Here is a 24,007-nt window from a genome sequence, read left to right as displayed (position 1 = left end):
CCCAGACATTGCCGGCCCTCTGGCTCTCCGGGAACGCTCTCTGGTTGTCTGCAGGCTGGCTTGGAGGAGACTGCAGAGTAAACCGTTGGAGCCAAATGGCGAGTCCTCAGCTCAAGTCGCAACAGTGACAGTTTAGCAGATAAAAGTTGCCCTGGGTTTCTGAGAAACCGCTTTCTCAAGTTTTTTTTTTTTTTTGGCAGCCCCCGGCTTCCTCCGAAACAGCTGCTGGCAGCTGCGCAACGAGCCAACAGCTGGAGAGTCTCTGGACACTCACATGAAACCCACGAGGAATTAATAGTCCAGCTCAACCCCCGCCCCCCCCCCCCCCCGCCCGGTGGGGCGAGCCCAGCCAAATTCACCGGTCCGCGCGTTTTAAAGGGCCCAGCAGGGCGCGGGGCGCTCGGTACCACCCGCGGTAGAGCGCGGACCTAGCTCCGCACTTCCCCACCGCGCGCCGTTCCCGCGCCCAGGCGCTAGTGCCGCCCTTGGGAAGCAGGGGCCGTGCCCGCCGTTCCGAGGGGCCCCGGGCCCTGGGAAAGCTCGGTGAGTGCCCGTTGCAGGGGCTTGGGGCATAAAATGGGCGGAGGAGGGCTCCGAGGGCAGGACATGAGTACATCCTGGTAATTTTTGCCCCTGTAGGATGCTGTCAAATCCCAGACTCTAAGGAATTTTGCAAAACTGAGACCAGGTTCTGAAAGGTTAGACTCTGAATTGAAAAGGATCGAATAGTGCTATTCGGCGTGTCCAAGGACAAGTAGCAGCTCCATCCCCTGGCACCTGGTTAGAAATGCAAGTTCATGGGCCCCACCCCACACCTGCTGAGCCTCAATCTCTGGGACTGGGGAGTATGTGTGTTAACAAGTCCTCCTGGAGATTCTGACCCTGCAGAAGTTTGAGAGCCACTGACTTAGAGATCACTTGGGTCTAACACTTGGGCCCCCTACTCCATGCAGGGCCCCTTACTGCATGCAGGAACCCTGACGTAAACAGTGAGCCGTAAGGCATCAGTTACTGGGGTAGATTCGGACACTGCATCATAAGAACTTTGAAACACTCATAGTTTGTAGAAATTGCTACTCTGTACCAAGCTGTGAACTACCATCTCTGAAATTTCCTCGAAACAGCACTCACTAACAAACATCTCTGAGTTTCTGCTGTGTGTCAGGTTAAAGTTTCTTTCAAAATGAAGAAGGGAGTTATCTGGCTCTTAAGATTTTCAAACTGCTAGCATATTTTTCCTTTAACCAGGATCTTTGTAATTGGGTGTAGTGTTTCATATCTCATTTTTATTTTTTTTTTATTTTTTTATTTTTTAGCATTTAATTGCTCCTTCTGAAGTTATTTATTATTGTTGTTAACTCAGAATGCCAGAATAGATATTTTGGAAGAGATGTATTTAGTTTGTGAGTGAGTTCTGAACAAAATTTTTAAGAAAAAGAAAGATTCACATTGGCAGGACATAGTTTTTATCTTTGTATTAGTTTATGTAATATATTTTACAAGTAGAATAAATAGGGATCCTGAAATTTCTTATGAATCAAAATGAGAGAGAAGATTTGTCCCCTTTTCTGAAAAGCCCAATGCCAGAGCTAGCTACCTCGTAGGAACTCTGAAAAGGAATCAGTTGCTATGGGGATGCCCCTTGGAAACAATTACGGGTGCCAGGTATATCCAAATCATGTGGTTCCTCATTCTCCAAGGTTCTGAACAATTTCTGTAGATGAGGCTGTCTCTTCATCACTGCTGAGAACTTTACTCATGAAATATTCAGTGATGAAGGTTCTGTGAATGGTTTGCTTTCAATTGTGGGGTTTTTATTTTTGTGCGGTTTTTTTTTCTGCTTCTCCTTTGGTGGCTTAATTTAAATATTATGTCTAAATTCACTACTGACTTATTCTGAGACTCTGGGAAAATGTTGTATATATTGCTCAGTTTCCTGGATGCAGGAGGTGTGGTCTTGAGGTGGCACTTGCCAGCATGATTTCAAAGTATCACCCCAGAGCTCCCTGCATGCTGTATGGTTACAACTTGGACTCTACTAATGTGTTAAAGCAGAGAAAATGCTTAATTTGGTGACCATATAATTATGTATGTATGCATGTTTTAATTTAAAACATCTGAAAGGCTTGCTCACAGATGTCAAAGGCTAACTAAATTCTCTTTGAAAACAACTTTGGAAATGTCGGTAAAATTTTAAGCCATTCCTAGGAATGTCGTGAGTGTCTGAAAATAAAGTTGCCCCGTAGACTTTTCTGTATTCCTCAGAATCATGCCTGTACACACTTGTTCATAAGAACTCAAGGAACATATAATCAGCATCCTTCTGTAACAAAGTACAAGGTTTATGACATATATCTTGTGTTCATGTTATTTTATGTTGTGATTTTCTGCCTTCAAGTTCAAATCACCTTCCAAAAGGGAGGACTTTCGAATCCTGGAATATTTACCTGGAAGCCTTTAGCTCCAGCAGTGAGGAACAGAAATTCACTTGAAACGTGCACTTTTCACGGCACTGCGGTTTACTTTTAGGATGCTGCCATCAGTCTTGCAGGATCTAGCTTCAGGTCCTCTCTGAGCTGGTACAAAGGAGCAAAAGGTAAGAGCTGGGCAAAACCGGGACCTCGGATACAAACAAGATGCACGCCCCCCTCCCTCAGGAGGAAGAGCGAACCTGTAGTGCCTGCGGCAGTTGCCAGCATTTTTGTTACTCCGGTCAATCCCTGGTGCCTGATGGCACTGCCCTAGATTTTTCTGACTTGTTCGAATTCTGACTTTTCAAGCCATTCATTGGGGTGGAGGGGGTTATTCTGTAATTCAAGACTGGGTCTCTGAAAAGCCACTGTAAAATGCCACATTATTTGCAGGGCCCAGATGATACCTTGAGCCTTCTCCCTTAGCATGGTTAACTAATTATCTTCGACAATAAGGGACATAAAGAGACCTGAATAGTGAGTTGCTGCTGCTGCTAAGTCGCTTCAGTCATGTCCAACTCTGTGCAACCCTGTAGACGGCAGCCCACCAGGCTCCGGGATCCCTGGGATTCTCCAGGCAAGAACACTGGAGTGGGTTGCCGTTTCCTTCTCCAATGCATGAAAGTGAGAAGTGAAAGTGAAGTCGCTCAGTTGTGTCCGACTGTTAGTGACCCCATGGACTGCAGCCCACCAGGCTCCCCCGTCCCTGGGATTTTCCAGGCAAGAGTACTGGAGTGGGGTGCCATCACCTTCACAGGAGAGCCTTATAAAGCCAGTGTAAGGCAGTGGAAAGAGCATCATCTTTACATTTAGAGAGACCTCAAGTTTTGGGACAAGATGTACTACCTTAATTTCTCCATCAGTAGTACAGGCATAATTATACTACACAAAGAAATATTTTCTGCTGGGTCATCCACTTTCTGTGTGTATTTCATCGGCAAACTTTTGCGACAAAGGAGGTTTGAAAATGTGTTTTTGTAGCTGAGCATGTTGCCCCATTCATTGATATAGAGATTCTCTTGATAAAGATGTAATAATGGGCAATGGGTAGACAACTAGAAATCTATGTAGCTCAGATGCTGGACAAGAATGTACTTTGAAGAGCAAGTGATAGTGGATGTGTTGGGTACATGTGAGTGCACTGGAGAATAGAAGGTGAGAGAGAAAGTGCAATAACAAATTTCTAGGCAACTAGGTGGCTTGAGGATGTTCAAGTCAAGCAGATAGGCCCTGAAATAGAAATGCTCTGGGCATGATTGCTGTTGTTCAGCCACCAAGTCATGTGCAACTCTCCATGACCCATGAACTGCAGCATATCAGGCCTCCCTGTCCTTCACCATCTCCTGGAGCTTGCTCAAACTCATGCCCATTGAGTCGGTGATGCCATCCACCATCTCATCCTCTGTCGCCCCCTCTCCTCTTTCCCAACATCAGCGGCTTTTCCAGTGAGTCAGCTCTTACCACCAGGTGGCCAGAGTATTGGAGCTTCAACTTCAGCATCAGCCCCAGCCCTTCCAGTGAATATTCAGGGTTGACAGCCTTTAGGATTGACTAGTTTAATCTCCTTGCTGTCCAAGTGACTCTCAAGAGTCTTCTCCAACACCACAGTTCTAAAGTATCAATACTTTGGAGTTCAGCCTTCTTTATGGTCCGGTTCTCACATCCATACATGACACTGGAAAAAGCATAGCTTTGGCTCTATGGACCTTTGTCAGTAAAGGGATGTCTCTGCTTTTTAATACACTGGCTAGGTTTGTCACAGCTTTTTTCTTCCAAAGAGTGAATGTCTTTTAACTTCATGGCAGCAGTCACCATCCACAGTGATTTTGGAGCCCAAGAAAATAAAATCTGTCACTGTTTCCATGATATTATAATAATAGTGATATCTCTATCTAGGTCTTGAAGCAGTTTATTAAATGATTATATCTAAATCTTGCAGTAATCCTGAAAGTTTTTATTATTATTATTATACTTTATTTTACTTTACAATACTGTATTGGTTTTCCCATACATCAACATGAATCCACCACTGGTGTACATGAGTTCCCAATCCTGAACCCCCCTCCCACCTCCCTCCCCATACCATCTCTCTGGGTCATCCCAGTGCACCAGCCCCAAGCATCCTGTATCCTGCATCGAACCTAGACTGGCGATTCATTTCTTACATGACATTATACATGTTTCAATGCCATTCTCCCAAATCATCCCACCCTCTCCCTCTCCCACAGAGTCCAAAAGACTGTTCTATACATCTGTGTCTCTTTTGCTGTCTTGCATACAGGGTTATCGTTACCATCTTTCTAAATTCCATATATATGCGTTAGTATACTGTATTGGTGTTTTTCTTTCTGGCTTACTTCACTCTGTATAATAGGCTCCAGTTTCATCCACCTCATTAGAACTGATTCAAATGTATTCTCTCTAATGGCTGAGTAATATTCCCTTGTGCATATGTACCACAGCTTTCTTATCCATTCATCTGCTGATGGACATCTAGGTTGCATCCATGTCCTGGCTATTATAAACAGTGCTGCGATGAACATTGGGGTACGCGTGTCTCCTTCAATTCTGGTTTCCTCGGTGTGTATGCCCAGCAGTGGGATTGCTGGGTCATAAGGTAGTTCTATTTCCAGTTTTTAAAGGAATCGCCACACTGTTCTCCATAGTGGCTGTACTAGTTTGCATTCCCACCAACAGTGTAAGAGGGTTCCCTTTTCTCCACACCCTGTCCAGCATTTATTGCTTGTAGACTTTTGGATTGCAGCCATTCTGACTGGCATGAAATGGTACCTCATTGTGGTTTTGATTTGCATTTCTCTGACAATGAGTGATGTTGAGCATCTTTGCATGTGTTTGTTAGCCATTTGTATGTCTTCTTTGGAGAAATGTCTGTTTAGTTCTTTGGCCCATTTTTTGATTGGGTTGTTTATTTTCCTGGAATTGAGCTGCATGAATTGCTTGTATATTTTTGAGATTAGTTGTTTGTCAGTTGCTTCATTTGCTATTATTTTCTCCCATTCTGAAGGCTATCTTTTCACCTTGCTTATATTTTCCTTTGTTGTGCAGAAGGTTTTAATTTTAATTAGATCCCATTTGTTTGTTTTTTTTAAGTAGATGTGTTTATTACTATTTCATTAATGAAGAAGTTGAGGCTTAAGATGGCAAGAGCACACGCCCAGTTAGTAGAGACCTACCCTGGACCTTAGCTTTGCTTTACTCCGTTCATCTCCTTAGTAGAGAGGGAGCAGGTTGTAGAAGAAATGAGAGAATAAAGATGACTCTGTGTTTAGGTAAGAAAAAAAGGAAAGAGGGAGGTAACATAGTCAAAAGTTTCAAACAGTGTAATGATATGAGAGTCTAGCCTACCTATCAGGGCTTCCCTGATAGATCGGTTGGTCAAGAATCTGCCTTCAATGCAGGAGACCTAGGTTGGATCCCTGGGTTGGGAAGATCCCCTGGAGAAGGGAACAGCTACCCACTCCAGTATTGTGGTCTAGAGAATTCCATGGACTATACAGTCCACGGGCTCACAAAGAATCAGCCACAATTGAGCAAGTTTCACTACCTGGGTGCAAATCAAAATTTCATCATTTAATAGCTGTGTGACCTTGGGTGGGGCTTCCCAGGTGTTGGAGTGGTGAAGAACCCACCTGCCAGTGCAGGAGATGCAGGGTCAACCCCTGGGTCGGGAAGATCCCCTGGAGAAGGAAATGGCAACCCACTCCAGTACTCTTGCTTCGAAAATTCCATGGACAGAGGAGCCTGGTGGGGTACAGTCCATGGGGTCGCACAGAGTTGAACATGACTGAACATGCACTTGCTTGGGGGAGATAGTTAACATCACCATCTTCTTTTATCTTATGGGCAAGTGGTAGCAGTGACCCACAGAGGCCATAGCTAAGAGAAACAATTAAAAATTGATTGAGTTAATTGAGGTTGCTGACAAAATAAATCCAGAAAAAAAGAATCAGTAGCTTCTGTATAAAGTAGTAACAAGCAGCTCAAAGTATAATGAGAGGAAAATGTCTGTTCCCAATATCAATAAACTACAAAATAGCTGAGAACCATGAATGTGAAATGTGTTCAACCGACTTCTGTTGGATCCTAACTTTACTCTCCTTGCCCCTCATCCCCTAACCCCCAAAGCATATTCAAAACCTGCACAAAAAAACCAAAGCACCAATGTGGGTATTATGCAAAACTGCTTCCAATAAAGAAGGAAGCATTTGGTATATGCCAAACAGAGATTAAGAATTATTGCATAAAAAGAAGAAAATTACTCCAAATTCTAAGGCATTAGAGAAAACAGGTTTATAATAAAAGTGGTCAAAAAATGTAAGACATAATGAAAGGGAAAGCCAAGAAAAGCACAAAAGGAAAATTAAACTGTTACAAAACCAAAACCCATGTTAGAAGCAACTAGATATGTCAACTTTGTGGAAAATTGAGCTTTGACTTAAAGGGCAGTTTGGGGAAACATTTCCCAGATTGCAGAGCATATGAACAGAGGAAGAAAACTGGTTAAGGAGAGTAATGGTGATAGAAGACAAATAACAGACAAAAAGCACAAAACTATGTGGCTTTCCAGGAAAAAAAAAAGAGAGAAAGACCAAAGGGAAGTGAAGATAAATATAAAACATATTGCATGTCTTTGGTCTCAAACTATCGTTAATTTCAAGATGCACCATTGATTTAAAAATAGCTTTCAAGAGAATAAAAGTAAATGATCAATCACTGCATGGACATGTTACTTACAAGTTATTTCTTAGTTTGAGAAACACCAAATGTGAAAAAAAATCTTTTAATTGAAGAAATATGGAATTAGATGAAAACTTTGCCAAAGTAAAAGAACATCTGAATTGGCAGATCAAAATTCTCAGTCTCATCATGTTCCAGAAAGGCAAGAACAAAGATTAGCATGGTGTTATTGAGATTAATAGATACATTATGTGGGCAGAAAAATTAAAAATAAATTAGGCTAACCAAATGAATCATCTCAGTAACACCAGCTTCTGGAAGACAATGGCTCAGCAACAAAGAACTAAAAGGAAAAATGAAATGGATGAGACCCAAGAATATATAGCCACATTCTATATATGGCTTGTGCTCAATTTCTGTTAAACAGGACTGATTTAGACTGCTGGCAAGTTGAAAATGTATCAGAAAGACATTCACTATTATGACAGACTTCAGAACATATGACTTAATCCTTCACTACACAACGTGTTTTCAGAGGACCAGCATCCTTTAGGGTCTTGTTAAAAATACAGCATGCACTGCAGAGCTATTCAGTCAGATCCTGCATTTTAAAAAGACACCCAATATCTGGACAAAACTTTAAATCAAAAAGATACATGCAAGACTATGTTCATGCAGTGCTATTTACGATAGCGAGACATGGAGAGCACCTAAATGCCCATCGGCAGATGACTGGCTAAAGACGTGGTATGTATAGACAATGTGGTACTATTCAGGCAAAAAAGACAGTGAAATAATGCCATTTGCAGCAACATGAACGCACCTAGAAAGTGTCATACTAACTGAAGTAAGTCAGAAAAAGAAAGGCAAATACCACGTGACATCCGTTATACGTGGAATCTAAAATATGACACGAATGAACCTATGCAAGAAACAAACAGACTCACAGACATAGAGAACATTCTTGTGGCTGCCAAGGGGAGATTGGAGTGGGGAGGGATGGAGTGGGGATTTGGGATTCAGTTCAGTTCAGTTCAGTCACTCAGTCCTGTCTGATTCTCTGTGAGCCCATGGACTGCAGCACTCCAGGCCTCCCTGTCCATCACCAACTCCCAGAGTTTACTCAAACTCATGTCCATTGAGTCAGTGATGCCATCCAACCATCTCATTCTCTGTAGTCCCCTCTTCCTCCTGTGTTCAGTCTTTCCCAGCATCAGGGTCTTTTTCAATGAGTCAGTTCTTCCCATCAGGTGGCCAAAGTATTGGAGCTTCAGCTTCAACATCAGTCCTTCCAATGATTATTCAGGGTTGATTTCCTTTAGGATGGATTACTTGGATCTCCTTGCAGTCCAAGGAACTCTCAAGAGTCTTCTCCAACACCACATTTCAAAAGCATCAATTCTTTGGTGCTAGATTTCTTTACAGTCCAACTCTCACATCATACGCGGCCACCGGAAAAACCATAGCTTTGACTAGATGGACTTTTGTTGGCAAACTAATGTCTCTGCTTTTTAATATGCCTTCTAGTTTGGTCATAGCTTTTCTGCCAAGGAGTAAGTGTCTTTTAATTTCGTGGCTGCAATCACCATCTGCAGTGATTTTGGAGTCTAAAAAAATAAAGTCAGTCACTGCTTCCACTGTTTCCCCATCTATTTCCCATGAAGTGATGGGACTGGATGCCATGATCTTCGTTTTCTGAATGTTCAGTTTTAAGCCAACTTTTTCACTCTCCTCTTTTACTTTCATCAAGAGGCTCTTTAGTTCTTCGCTTTCTGCCAAAAGGATGGTGTCACCTACATATCTGAGGTTATCCCAGCAATCTTGATTCCAGCTTCTGTTTCTTCCAGTCCAGCGTTTCTCATGATGTACTCTGCATAGAAGTTAAATAAGCAGGGTGACAATAGACAGCCTTGACATACTCCTCTCCTGATTTCGAGCCAGTCTGTTGTTCCATGTCCAGTTCTAACTGCTGCTTCCTGACCTGCATACAGATTTCTCAAGAGGCAGGTCAGGTGATCTGGTATTACCATCTCTTTCAGAGTTTTCCACAGTTTGTGGTAATCCACAGAGTCAAAGGCTTTGGCATGGTCAATAAAGCAGAAGTAGATGTTTTTCTGGAACTCTCTTGCCTTTTTGATAATCCAACAGATGTTGGCAGTTTGATCTCTGGTTCCTCTGCCTTTTCTAAATCCAGCTTGAACATCTGGAAGTTCATGGTTCACGTACTGTTGAAGCCTGGCTTGGAGAATTTTGAGCATTACTTTACTAGCATGTGAGATCAGTGCAATTGTGCAGTAGTTTGAGCATTCTTTGGCATTGCCTTTCTTTGGGATTGGAATGAAAACTGACCTTTTCCAGTCCTGTGGCCACTGCTGAGTTTTCCAAATTTGCTGGTATATTGAGTACAGCACTTTCACAGCATCACCTTTTAGGATTTGAAATAGCTCCACTGGAATTCCATCACCTCCACTAGCTTTGTTCGTAGTGATGCTTCCTAAGGCCCACTTGACTTCGCATTCCCGGATGCCTGGCTCTAGATGAGTGATCACACCATCGTGATTATCTGGGTCATGAAGGTCTTTTTTGTACAGTTCTGTGTATTCTTGCCACCTCTTCTTAATATCTTCTGCTTCTGTTAGGTCCATACCATTTCTGTCCGTTATCGAGCCCATCTTTGCATGAAATGTTCCCTTGGTATACCACAATTTCTTTATCCATTCACCTGTCGATGGACATTTAGGTTCTGCTAAGCTGCTACTGCTAAGTCACTTCAGTTGTGTCTGACTCTGTGCGACCCCAGAGACGGCAGCCCACCAGGCTCCGCCATCCCTGGGATTCTCCAGGCAAGAACACTGGAGTGGGTTGCCGTTTCCTTCTCCAATGCATGAAAGTGAAAAGTGAAAGTGAAGTCGCTCAGTCGTGTCTGACTCCTAGCGACCCCATGGACTGCAGCTTACTAGGCTCCTCCATCCATGGGATTTTCCAGGCAAGAGTACTGGAGTGGGGTGCCATTGCCTTCTCCGCATCTAGGTTCTAGCTACTGTAAACAGTGCTGCAATGAACAATGGGGTACACGTGTCTCTTTCAATTTTGGTTTCCTCATCAAAAAATCTACAAACAATAAATGCTCAAAAAGAGTGTGGAGAAAAGGAAACACTCTTGCACTGTTGGTGGGGATGTAGATAGAGACAGCCACTGTGGAAGACAGTAAGGCAGTTCCTTAAAAAACTAGGAATAAAACTACCATATGACCCAGCAATCCCACTCCTGGGCATATACCCTGAGGATTTTTTTTAAACATGGTGTGGGGCATGAGAAGATTAGCCAAGATGGTGTGTTCAGACTCTCTCTCCTTTGTTTTGTAAATAATGACTATGTAACAGCATTGGATGTCATCACCGACTCAATGGATATGAGTTTGGTTAAACTCTGGGAGTTGGTGATGGACAAGGAGGCCTGGCGTGTTGCGGCTCATGGGGTCTCAAAGAGTTGGACACGACTGAGCGACTGCACTGAACTGAAGAGCTGAGGTCATTTATAGCACTGCGCACACACGTCATGAGGTACTCATTGGTCATGGGCGGCTATGTGCAGAGTGCCTTTTCACCTGGAAAAGCCCTGAAGGGTTGTGTGAGGTTATGTTGTCTTATGCTGTGTCTGCTGCTACAGCTGCTGTGTCAGCCAGGAGAGAACAAATGCAGCTGCAGTTGCTGCAGCTCTCCAGGCGCTCAGCTCGTGCCTGGCCTACCCGGGGTTCAGCAAACAGTGCAGGCTGTTCAGTGTCCAGATTTGCTGGCATATTGAGTGCAGCACTTTCACAGCATCATCTTTTAGGATTTGAAATAGCTCAACTGGAATTCCATCACCTCCAATAGCTTTGTTCGTAGTGATGCTTTCTAAGGCCCACTTGACTTCACATTCCAGGATGTCTGGCTCCTGACAGCAAGACAACTGGCATCAGAAACAGGATCAGCAATACAACTGGCATAGTCGGCAGGATACCCAGCGGGTAGGGGAGCCTGAGGCTCCACTGGATGGAGGAAGCCAGTGGCCACCAGATAGCATGTGGTACTGGGTGACTGTGGTCCTCTTGGGCGTCGGCTCTGGTGGAAGGCTGGGAGGCGGTGGACGGTTCACCAGAGAGCATTGGAAAGGTGTTATGAAGGTGGTGAGTTCCCCTTTGCTGAACACTGCTTGGAAGAGCTAGAGCAATGTATATTGGTGTTCGAGCAAGAGCCCTGTGACGGTGAGGAAGCTGGCATCTCTGACAGCCAGGCGGTAAGTGTTGGTGATGATGAACCTTATGAGACGGCGGGAATGGATTCACGCTGCCAGCCCCGCCGTGTGGTCCAATGTGGGAAAGCTCCCGGATATTATGAGTGAATGGCACACCCATGCCGACTTGACCCAAGGGGTGAGAGAACTGGGCATGAAGCAGTCGGTATTTAACCCAACGACCTGAGTCCCAGATGATGAGCGTTTTTCTGGCGGCATTTGATACACCATTTGGAACAATGCCCCGCCTACCTCTTCTGGATCCCTGCCTGCTCTCCTTGCACCCTATGGGCCCCCCTCCCCCCCCCCCCATCTGTGAAGGGACCTCAGTGGTGGCTCGCTTGGGAGAAACAGAGGGGCGGCAGCAGGCAAAAGGTGTCAGGAGTGTGAAGACCCCGCTGCGGGGCTGAACCGGGAAAGGCCCCGTCCGGGTCATGCGGATGCAAACGTGGGCTGATTCGTGCAGAGGTGTACTGTAAAGGCTGCGTCCTCTCTTGCAAGTTTAGAACAGTGTACGGTGTAAAGTGTAAAGGCTGTGTCCTGTGACGTGCTTCTGACCTCTGATTCTCTTGCAGACTTAGAGCAGTGTGAACATATTCCACACTCAACAGTAGAACATATTCCAAAGCATTTGGAACAGGGTTAGGGTTAGGGTTAGGGTTAGGGTTAGGGTTTGGGTTAGCATTTGGGATATGTGGGTGAGCTGTGAAGGCCACAAAAACCCCCTTTTTGGTGGACCCGGCACCTGTCGCGTGTTTTGCAGGTCCTTAATAAAAGTCCCGCAGGGGTGGGGTTGCCTCTGCGGAGGCCTTCCTGCACTCCCACGAGGACAGACAGCGGACCGGACTTGGCCACGGCAGACAAAGGCACTCCACCTATGGATGGCGGCCCTTCTAGCCCCGTGAGGGTGAGGACTGCCACATGCGTTCCAGGTGACACCCGGAGCTGGGTTTTGCTACGTGTTGGGGATGTAACAGCTTGTTCTTGTAGCTGATGCAAGAAGTAAATCTAAGGGTCAGCGTTACTCCCCAAGGGAAAATCGCAGATGGGCCGGGCGTAGAATGTGAGGCGAGAGACCCTGAAGGGGTGGAGTGCGTGGAGAGGGCAAATTAGCCGGGGTGGCGTGTTCAGGCTCTCTCGCCCCACGTTTTGTGAATAATGACTATGCACCAGCTGAGAGCGTTATAGCACTGCGCATGCGCGTCGTGAGGCGCTAGCTTGGTCTGGGGTTGCTGTGCGCAGTACGCAGCGTAAGCCTCACCTGGGAAAGCCCTGAAGGGTTGTGTGCGGTTATGTAGCTGTGCTGTTTGCTGCTATGGATGCTGCGTCAGCCAGCAGAGAGGCTGTGTTACGGCTTTCATGCCAGAGAGGAGAGAATAAACGCATCTGCTGTTCCTACAGCTCCTCTCATTTTCTTCCAGCCTCTCATCTTGCGCCTTGCCTACCCTGGTCCAGCGAGCAAGGCGGACAGTGTGAACAGCAAGACAACTGGTGTCACAAACAGCATCAGCAATACACATGGTTAGAAATATATGTTACAAACTAACTGCCAGCATATCACACTTTAATGGTGAAGCATTTGAAAATTTACCATTAAGTTAGGAACATTAGCAACATCATTATTTAACATTACTTTCAAAGTTCTGGTCAATATAACAGGATAAGATAATATAAGAGATAGACATTTAGGAAGGAGGAGACAAAGTAATCATTATTTCCATTTAAATTCAGAATATACTAGGAAAGTCTAGATGACTCAACAAGAGTGTTCAGGAAAGTGGCCAGTATAAATAATCATTTAGTAAAGTGAGTAGAAGAAGAGATTCCATTTATAATAACAACAAAAAATATAAAACACTCAGGACTGTGTGTATTCATGTTAAGAGTGTATCCAGGGCTGCTGCTGCTGCTGCTGCTGCTAAGTCACTTCAGTCATGTCCGACTCTGTGCGACCCCATAGATGGCTGCCCACCAGGCTCCCCTGTCCTTAGAATTCTTAAGGCAAGAACACTGGAGTGGGTTGCCATTTCCTTCTCCAATGCATGAAAGTGAAAAGTGAAAAGTGAAAGTGAAGTCGCTCAGTCATGTCCTACCCTTAGCGACCCCATGGACTGTATTCCACCAGGCTCCTCCATCCATGGGATTTTCCAGGCAAGAGTACTGGTGTACTGTGGGGCAGGAGTACTTGCCATTGCCTTCTCCGGTTTCCAGGGCACTACAAGACAAACACTGATGAGGGGAAATGGCTCTTAAGAATCTTAGGTATATAGTTCATAGGAGAAATAAAATTTGCAAGCTCACTAGTAATTATAGGGATTCAGAGAGCCATGAAGTAATATAAATTTCCCTCTTGATTCAGGATTCCAAAACTTCAACAGTGTGTGATGAGAATGGGAAGAAATAAGTTCCCATATGTTCCCAGGGAGATGTAATTTAGTACCACATTTTTGTTGCAGTTGTTTAATTTTGATTATAATTTTAGATATACATTCCCTTGACCCAGAGTTTCCCCTCCTAGTAAGTGTTTCTATAAAAATGCTTTTCCCTTGCGCTGTGAAGTTTATTGCAACATTGCTCAGAATTGTGAAAAAATTGGAAACATTCTAAGTATTCATCTATAGAGAGTTGGCTAAATGAGTTAGGATACATTGGTATAGTGGAGTACTTACTGTACAGCTGTTAGGAAGAATAAAGTAGATACAAGAGCGGAATTAATAATAATCATTGTTAACAGAGAGTTAACAATAATCATTGACCAATCAGAAAGGATGTTGCTTTCAACTAGTGTGACAATACTGGTCAGGGACAATTATTATGGACTTTCAAATAAGAAAGTGGATGAACAGCTAATATGAATATTAATAAGGTATGAATGAGGTAGATACATTTAGGAAGAATAATTAAGCCAACAATTGGTTTTAAAATTTAAAAATTCATACTGAGCAGGATAATAGAGAGAGATTAAATCATAATATTAAACTTGTCTAACTATTCAGTGCAAAGCTGGCAGCCTGCTACCAAACAAATTTTATTGAAACACAGCTTTATAGGGCCAATTTATCCATTCAGTACAGAAGGCATAGAGAACAGGGCCCACAGAAGTCAATGAAATGCATGAATTTCTTCAAAAGATAGAAAAGAAATCAAAATTTTAGGGTCAAAATATTTAATTTTTTCTCACATCAGGAAAACAATGCAATGTTAGAGCCCACAAAAGTCTATTAATTTTTGCCAAAACAAACAAAAAATAATTCATGCATCTAAAGTTATTTAAATATAATTTTTAATTTACTTTTGTATTGGAGGGAGCCCATAAGCCAGAAGTTGTTAGGCCCCACAGAAGGCCTAAAGCAGTTCTGCAACCATGTCTGCAGCTGATTTTGCAAGTGCGGAACTGAGTAGTTATATTGTACACAAAGTCCAGGAAAACTTTCCTGATCCTTGGCTTAGTATATTAGTGCTCATGCTCTTCAACAAAATCATCTTTATAAACTGAATTTTACTTTTCATACTATCCTGACCATGAACTTTTAAGAAAAAAGTTATATTTTTTAAATTCTTTGTATTAAAGAAGGAATGTCAACTATGGCAGTTAAAAATTTTAGAAGGGAATAAAAATTTAGAAGGAAAATAACCAAATAACCTATATTTAGATTAAATTATTTGCATGCCAGACTTCACAAAAAATGTAAAGAGAATGAAGACAAAGAGGAAATTTTAAGGGGAAAAAAAAAATCTCCAAATAGTATGCTCTTCCAAATAGACATAAGTGGCAGAAAACATCTGCCTTCTGTGGCACGGATGTAGCATAGTGACCTCATGAATAATTCAGCAGCTGACACTGTTAAGAGTATTGTTCCTGAGATCTAATGCCTAATTCTGCTACTAAAGTTTAAAGAAAACAATAATAACTCACAAGCTTGGCATACAATTTTAGATTTATTTTTGGATTCCTCAAATTTGTATTATGATGGGTCTATTTTAGCTTAGACTAAAAACTCTTAATTTTAAGATTCAGACTCTTGGCATTCAGGTGTCATAGGCCATGACTCATTTATTCATAAGAAGATTTCTGGAAGATTATTTCCAAACTGGCATGAGTTTTGTCTCTAGGGATGGGAATGTGTATCGTGTGGTTTACCAACATGGAAGGGCAGTGGAAATGGTCCATGTGGCTAAGAAGGATCAGATTGTTACCAACACTGATTAGACTTGCCAGCTCATTGGGATACTAGGAAGCAGGTCAAGTTGGGTTTAGTAATGTTTTTAAAGTCTCTGTGTACCCCTTTATGCCTATTCCAGGTCAGACCACTCCCACCTCCCTGCCCTTGGTACACCATGCTCAAGGTCACATAATCTATCATCCAAACTGGGCACATCAACTGTATTGAGGTATAATTCATGTACAATATAATGCATCCATTTTAAGCGTATTTTTTAAGTTGTTTTGGCAAATGCATACTTCCATCTAACCACAGTCAATACAGAGAGCATTTTTATCATCCTTGGCAGTTTCCTAATGCCCAAACTAGGCTCAAAGAAAAACTGAGCAGGAGGTACAGGAAGTTCCCATATGCTCCCTGCCCCCACACATGAACACACACAGCCGCCCCCCACGCCCCCACCAAACTGATTCATTGGTTATAACTGATGAACACATTAATTAATTGTATTAACTGTCTTAACTGTATTAACACATCACTATCACCCAAAGCCCATAATTCACATTAGGGTTTACTCTTGCTGTTGCATATTCTATGGGTTTTGGGACGTGTATAATGACACGTATCCACCGTTATAGTATCATAGAGAAACCTTCATTCCCCTCTCTCCACAAATGCTGGCAACCTCTCATCTCTTCACTATTTCCATAGTTTCCTTTGCCAGAATATTGTAGAATTGGAATCATATAGAATGTAGCCTTTTGAAATTGGCTCTTTCACTTATTAGTATTCATTTTAGATCCCTCTAAATCTTTTCATAGCTTGTTAGCCCTTTTCTTTGTACCACTAATATTCCATGGTCTGTTGTATCAAAATATACTTATCCATTGCACCAAAATGTATTTATCCATTCACCTATTGAAAGATATCTTGTTTGCTTCCAAACTTTGGAAATTATGAATAAAACTACCATAAATTTATCCATGTGCAGATTTTTGTCTGACTATAAGTTTTCAACTCATTTGGTTAAAAACTAAGGACTGTGATTGTTGGATCATATGGTAAGAAAATGTTTAGTTTTGTAAGAAACTAACCAAGTGTCTTCCATAAGGGCTATACTGTTTTGCACTCCCATCAGCAATAAGAGTTTGTTTCACTTCATATCCATGCCAGCATTTTGGTTGTCAATAATTTGGATTCTTGCCATTCTAAGAGATGTGTGATGTTACCTGAGTGTTTTAATTTGCAATTCTTAATAATATACAGTGTGGACTATCTTTTCATAGGCTTGTTTGCCATCTAGTGTATCTTCTTTGGTGAGGTGTCTGTTCAGATCTTTGCCCACATTTTAATTGTGTGGTTCTCTTACTTATTGTTGAATTCTATGAGTTCTTTGTATAGTCTGGATAGAAGTCCTGTGTCAGATACGTGTTTTGCAAATATTTTTTTTTTTCAGTCTGTGACTTGTCTTCCCATTCTCTCGACAGTGTCTTGTGCAGAGCAAGGGTTTTGTAATGAAGTCCAGCCTATGCATTATATCTTTCATGGATCTTGCCTTTGATATGGTATCTAAAATGTCATTATCAAACCTGAGGTCAAACAGATTTTCTCCTACGCTACCTTCTAGGAGTTTGATAGTTTTACATTTTACTTTGAGCTTAATGGTCCCCACTGACTTAGTTTTAGTGGAGGGTATAAGGTCTGGGTCTAGATTACTTTTTTGGAGGGGCATGTGAATGTCCAGTTTTTCAGCCTGGTTTGTTGAAAAAATAGATTATTTCTCCATTTTATTGTCCACGCTTCTTTGTCAAAGATCCTTGACTATATTTGTGAGTCTATTTCTGGGCTCTCTATTTTGATCCCTTCTTTTACCAAAACCACACTGTCTTGCTTTCTGTAACTTTATTAAAAAAAATCTTGAAGTCAGTGTCAGGCTTCTGATCTTGTTCTTCTTCTTCAATGTTCTGTAAGCCACTCTGAGTCTTTTGCCTCTCTGTATACATTTTATAATCAGTATGTCAATATCCACGAAGTAACTCGTTGGGATTTTGATTGGGGTTGCATTGAATCTATAGATCAAGCTGGGAATAAGTGATGTCTTGATAATCTAAGTCTTCCTATCCATAAACATGGAATACCTCTCCATCTATTTAATTCATTCCTCAGAGTGTTATAGTTTTCCTCACATAGATCCTATCTATATTTTAAAAATTTATACCTAAGTATTTAAGTTTTAGAGATACTAACATCAATGGCATTGTGTTTTTAATTTGAAATTCCAATTGTTCATTGTTGGAATACGGGAAAGTAATAGACTTTTGTATATTAACTTTTTATCCTGCTACCATAGTTCCAGGAATTTTTTGTGGATTCTTTGGGATTTTCTACATAGATAACCATATCATCTGCAAATAAAGACAGTTCTATTTCTTCCTTTCCAATTGGTATGCAAATGTTAAGAAAATTCCTTCTATTCCTAGTTTGTATTTTTCTTTATGTATCTGATGTGATGAATTATATAAATGATTTTTGAATGTTGAACCAGGTTTGCATTCCTGGGATAAATTCTGCTTCACCATGGTGTATAATTCTTTTCATACATTGTTGGCTTTGATTTGCTAACATTTTTTGAGGATTTTTGCATCTACATTCATAAAAGATACTGGTCTGTAGTTTTTCTATTTTGTAATGTTTTATCTGGCTTTGATATATGGGTAATTCTGGCTTCATAGAATGATTTAGGCAGTATTCTCTCTGCTTCTATCTCTTGGAAGAAATTGTAAAGAACTGGCATAAGTGTTTGGTTGAATTTACCAGTGAACCTGTCTGAGCCTGGTGCATTCAATTTTGGAAGGTGATTAATTGTTGATTCAATTTATTTAATAGATGCGATCTATTCTGATTATCTGTTTGTTCTTGTGTGAGTTTTGGCAGATTGTGTCTTTCAGAAAATTTTTCCACTTCATCTAGGTTATAAATTTGTGAACATAGAGTTGTTCATAATCGTCCTTGCAGTCGTGGAATTTAATATTCTTTCAATGTCCACGTCCAGATCTTGAGTTCCTTAGAGCAAAATTCTGGCTTAAATTGAAGAAAGTAGGGAAAACCACTAGGCCACTCAGATATGACCTAAATCAAGTCCCTTATAATTATACAGTGGAAGTTATGAATAGATTTAAAGGATTAGATCTGGTAGACAGATTGCCTGAAGAACTATGGACAGAGGTTCATAACATTATACAGGAGACAGTGACCAAAACCATCCCAAAGAAAAAGAAATGCAAGCAGGCAAAGTGGCTGTCTAAGAGACTTTACAAATAGCTAAGGAAAGAAGAGAAATAAAAGGCAAGGGAGAAAAGGAAAGATATATCAAACTGAATGCAGAGTTTCTGAGAACAGCAGGGAGAGATAAGAAGGCCTTCTTAAATAAGCAGTGCAAGGAAATAAAGGAAAACAATAGAATGGGAAAGACTACAGATCTCCTCAAGAAAATCTAAGAGATCAAGAGAACATTTCATGCAAGAATGGGCATGACAAAGGACAGAAACAGTAAGAAGCAGAAGAGATTAAGAAGAAATGACAAGAATACCGAGGAACTATACAAAAACAGTCTTAATGACCTGGATAATCCACGATGGTGCGGTCACTTACCTAAGCCAGACATCATGGAATATGAAGTCAAGTGGGCTCTAGGAAGCATTACTATGAACAAAGCTAGTGGAGGTGATGGAATTCCAGCTGAGCTCTTTCAAATCCGAAAAGATGCGGCTGTTAAAGTGTTGCACTCAATATGTCAGCAGATTTGGAAAACAGCAGTTGCCACAGGACTGGAAAAGGTCAATTTTCATTCCAATCCCAAGGAAGGGCAGTGCCAAAGAATGTTCCAACTACCATATAATTGTGCTCATTTCACATGGTAATAAGGTTATGCTCAAAATCCTTCAAGCCAGGCTTTGGCAGTATGTGAACTGAGAATTTACAGATGTACCAGCTGGGTTTGTAAGGTTTAGAAAAGGCAGAGGAACCAGAGATCAGATTGCCAACATTCACTGGATCATGGAGAAAGCAAGGGAATTTCAGCAAAACAACCACTTCTGCTTCATTGACTATGCTAAAGCCTTTGACTGCATGGGTCACAAGGCTGTGGAAAATTCTTAAAGAGATGGAGTAGCAGATAACTTGACTTGTCTCCTGAGAAACCTGTATGCAGGTCAAGAAGCAACAGTTATAACCAGAGATGGAACAGTGGACTGGTTCAAAACTGGGAAAGGAGTACGACAAGGCTGAATGTTGTCACCCTGCTTATTTAACTTCTATGCAGAGTACCTCATGTGAAATGCTGGGATGGATGAATCACAACCTGAAATCAATATTACCAGGAGAAATATCAGCAACCTCAGATAGGCAGATGATACCACTCAAATGGCAGAAAGTGAAGAGGAACTGAAGAGCCTCTTTGAGGGTGAAAGAACAAAGTGAAAAAGCTGGCTTAAAATTTAAATTTTGAAAAAACTAAAATCATGGCATTTGGTTACATCAGTTCATGGCAAATAGAAGGGAGGAAAGTGGAAGCAGTGACAGATTTTAGTTTCTTGGGCTCCAAAATCAGTGCAGATGGTGAGTATAGCCATGAAATTGATAGATACTTGTTCCTTGGAAGGAAAGCTATGACAAACCTAGACAGTGTGCTAAAAAGCAGAGACATCACTTTGCCAACAAAAGTCTGTATAGTGAAATCTATGCTGTTTCCAGTAGTCATGTACAGATAGGAGAGTTGGACCGTAAAGAAAGCTGAGCACCCAAAAATCGATGCTTTCAAGTTGTGATGCTGGAGAAGACTTTTGAGAGTCCCTTGGACAGCAAGGAGATAAAACCAGTCAATCTGAAAAGAAATCAACCATGACTATTCACTGGAAGGACTTGTGCTGAAACTGAAGCTCCAATACTTTGGCTGCCTTATGGGAAGAGCCAACTCATTGGAAAAGACTAATGCGAGGAAAGTTTGATGGCAAAAGGAGAAGGGGGTGGCAGAGGATGAAATGGTTAGATAGTATCACCAACTCTATGGACATGAATTTGAGCAAACTCTGGGAGATAGTGGAGGACAGAGGAGCCTAGTGTGCCCATGAGGTTGCAAAGAGTTGGAGAAGATTTAGTGGCTGAGCAACAGTAGCAACGATGTCCATGTCATCTAGGTGATGTCCCTTCTTTAACTTCTGATGTTAGTAATTTGTGCCTTTTTTCTCTTAGTTACGCTGCCTAGAGGTTTCCAGATTTACTTGATCTTTTCAAAGAACTTTCTGTTTTGTTGATTTTTTTCTCTATTTCCTGTTTTCAATGTCATTGATTCTGTTGCATTAAAAAAATTTCCCTTTCCTCTCTTTGGATTTAATTTTCCCTTCTTTTTAAACATTTTCCTAAAGCAGATGCTTATATGATGCTTAGATGATTGATTGTAGATCTCTCTTCTTTTCTGAAATATACATTCAATACTCTGGATTTCCCTTTAAAATACTACTTTTGCTGCATTCCACAAATTTGGATAATCTGTTTTTTGATTTTTATTTAGTTCAAAGTATTTAGAATTTGTTTTTGAAATTTCGTCTTTAACCCATGTGTTGTTTAAATGTGTGTTGTTTACTCTCCAAGCATTTTGGTACTTTCTAATTATCATTATTGATTTCTAGTTTAATTCCACTGTGGTGTAAGAGCAGATATTGTATAATCTGTATTTCTTTAAATTTGTTAAAGTGTGTCTTATGGCCTAGAATGTGGTCTATCTCAGTGAATGCTCTGTGTGAGACTGAAAAGAATACATATTTTCAATTGTTGAATAATATATCTTATAATTGTCAGGTACTTTCACAAATGTGCAATGGTTTCCTCACTGATTTTCTCTCTGCTGGATCTGCCCAATTCTGAGAGAGGGATGTTGAAGTTTTCTATTATAATGGATTGATCTATTTCTCCTTACAATTCTATTGGTTTTTGTCTCATTGATTTTCATGCCCTGTTTTTAGATGTATATACATTAAGGATTACTGTGTCTTCTTGGAGAATTGATCCCTTATCATTTTGTAATGTCTGTCTTTATCACTGATAATTTTCCTTACTCAAAAGTTTGTTTTTCTGAAATTCATAGCATTGCTCTATCTTTTAGCATATTTTTTCCATCCACTTTCTTTACTCTATTTGTGTCTTCATACTTAAAGTGGGCTTCAACTACATATAATAGGGTCTTTTTTGGATACATTCTGATAATTGCTGTCTTTTGATGGAAGTAATTAGACCAATGACATTCATAGTGATTATTGATATAGTTGGGTTCCCATATATATGACAAACATATATAGTTTGTTAATTTTCTACCTGTTTCCCTTGTTCTTTATATTTGTGTCTTCTACTCTTTTTATGTCTTTTGATTTTTTAATTAATTGAGAATTTTATATGATTCCATTTTTTTCTTTCTTAGTGTATCAATTATCTTTTAAAAAAAAAACCTTTTTAGTGGTTGCCCTAAAATTTGCCCTGGGTTTTTACAGCTAATTCAAATAATACTATATTACTTCATGGGAATTGCAAGTATGTTTTAGTAACCTTGTAGGCTTCCTTGGTGGCTCAGAGGTTAAAGCATCTGCCTGCAATTGGGGAGACCTGGGTTCGATCCCTAGGTTGGGAAGACCCCCTGGAGGAGGAAATGGCAACCCACTCCAGTATTCTTGCCTGGAGAATCCCATGGACAGAGGAGCCTGGTGGGCTACAGTCCACGGGGTTGCAGAGAGTCGGACACGACTGAGCGACTTCACTCACTCACTCACTTTAATAACCAAGCATCCCTAACTCCTCCCTCCTGTCAATAATCAGTGCACTATTGTGTCATTCACTTCAAATATATGAAAGGTATAATCATCAAATACATTGTTGTTGCTACTATTTTGAAGAAGCTCTTATCTGTTAGATCAATTAAAGAATAAGAAAAATAAAAGTTTTAATTATAATTTCACTTATTCCTTCTTTATTGTTCTTGTATTAACAGAATTTTCTTCTTTTCTATATTCCTTTTTGTTAAATTGAAATATAGTTGATTTACAATGTTGTGTTAATTTCAAGTGTATATCAAGGTGATTCAGATATATGTGTATGTGTATATATATACTTTTTTTTCAGATTCTCTTCTCTTATAGGTTATAAAAAATATTGAGTATATTTTACTGTGCCACACAGTAGGTCCTTGTTATTGATTTTATTTATAATTTTTAAATATTTTATATAAATTAAATTATATTTTATATCCATTATTTATAAACAAATTGTTTATACATTTAAGTTTGATTATAAAAATACAGTAGTGTGTACTGTATACTTGATGCTCTGGCTTCTGAGACCTTGCTGACCCAAGAAGGGACTGTCCTCCCCCAGGATTAACTAATTCCTAGAAATAGTAGGACTTGCCTGCCAACACTCCTTAGATGTACAAACCAATGAATCCTGAGTCTGCACCCTCTCCTGCCTCCTCTTATTGGACTCTCGAACTCTGGGACTCTAGTCACCTTTCATTGCCACCCCAGTAACATGTACTTGGCAACAAATGACCGCCCCTACAATCTAGACCCCACTGAGCTTTCTCAGACTATTCACTTCTAAGTCTGTGCAGCTTGCCATACCTCGCCTTGCCCATTTCCTCCCAGGAAAACCAGGATCGGCTCCCACCCACCTCTCTCCGCCTGCCCCTGCCTCCTCAGTGCTTCCCTGTGTGGCCCTGCATGGTGTGTCATGCCCCTTGTTTCTAAGGGCCTGTGAGCACAATAAAAACGTCTTCCTTTTTAACAATCACCTTGTGTCTGTGCATCTTTCTGTGTCTGATTAAAACATAATTTGTGTCTTTATGGGGATCCAAATTGCTGACCTATATTATTTTCCTTCTCTCTGAGAGCTTCTTTGAGCATTTCTTGCAAATCAGGTCAGCTAGTGACAAATTCTCTCTCTCTCTCTTTTTTTTTTTCTTTATTTGTTTGAGAAAGTCTTTATTTCTTCCTAACTCTTGAAGATAGTTTCACAGGTTGCAAAATTCCAGGTTTTGGGGGTCTTTTTCTCTCAACATTTAAGCTAATCCACTCCTGGGACTTCCCTGGTGGTCCAGTGGTTAAAAATTTGCCTTCCAATGCAGGGGACATGGGTTGAATCCCTGGTTGGGGAAATAAGATCCCACATGCTGTGGGGAGATGAAGTCTGTGCACCCCAGTTACTGAGCCTGTGCACTCTAGAGCCCGTGTTCCAAAACGAGAGAAGCCTGTGTGCCTCAACAATGCAGTGAAAACCCAGCACAGAAAAAAACAAAATGTAAACTAAATAAAAGAGTCTGTGCCAACCTCCTCTTGTTTGTGCGATTGCTGAGAAGTC

General features: G+C 41.1%; 1 protein-coding gene across 3 annotated transcripts in view; it reads left to right on the top strand.

Moving 5' to 3' along the window:
• Window positions 1–331: 331 nt before the first annotated feature.
• COL6A5 (collagen type VI alpha 5 chain) overlaps window positions 332–24,007 on the top strand; it is a 167,131-nt gene continuing 143,455 nt past the window's right edge. For 2 of the 3 annotated variants that reach the window (XM_069568289.1, XM_069568287.1), the window contains exons 1-2: window positions 368–543; window positions 2,399–2,596. The gene's annotated coding sequence lies outside the window, so the exon portion shown is untranslated. Of the gene's footprint in view, window positions 544–2,398; window positions 2,597–24,007 lie in introns of all 3 variants that reach the window. The other variant, XM_069568288.1, reaches the window with a different exon arrangement.

Source organism: Ovis canadensis, chromosome 1 (assembly GCF_042477335.2).
Source record: "Ovis canadensis isolate MfBH-ARS-UI-01 breed Bighorn chromosome 1, ARS-UI_OviCan_v2, whole genome shotgun sequence".
NCBI lineage: Eukaryota > Metazoa > Chordata > Mammalia > Artiodactyla > Bovidae > Ovis > Ovis canadensis.
Note: the sequence above shows the minus strand (reverse complement) of the source record. Positions and strands in the feature narration are given on the sequence as shown.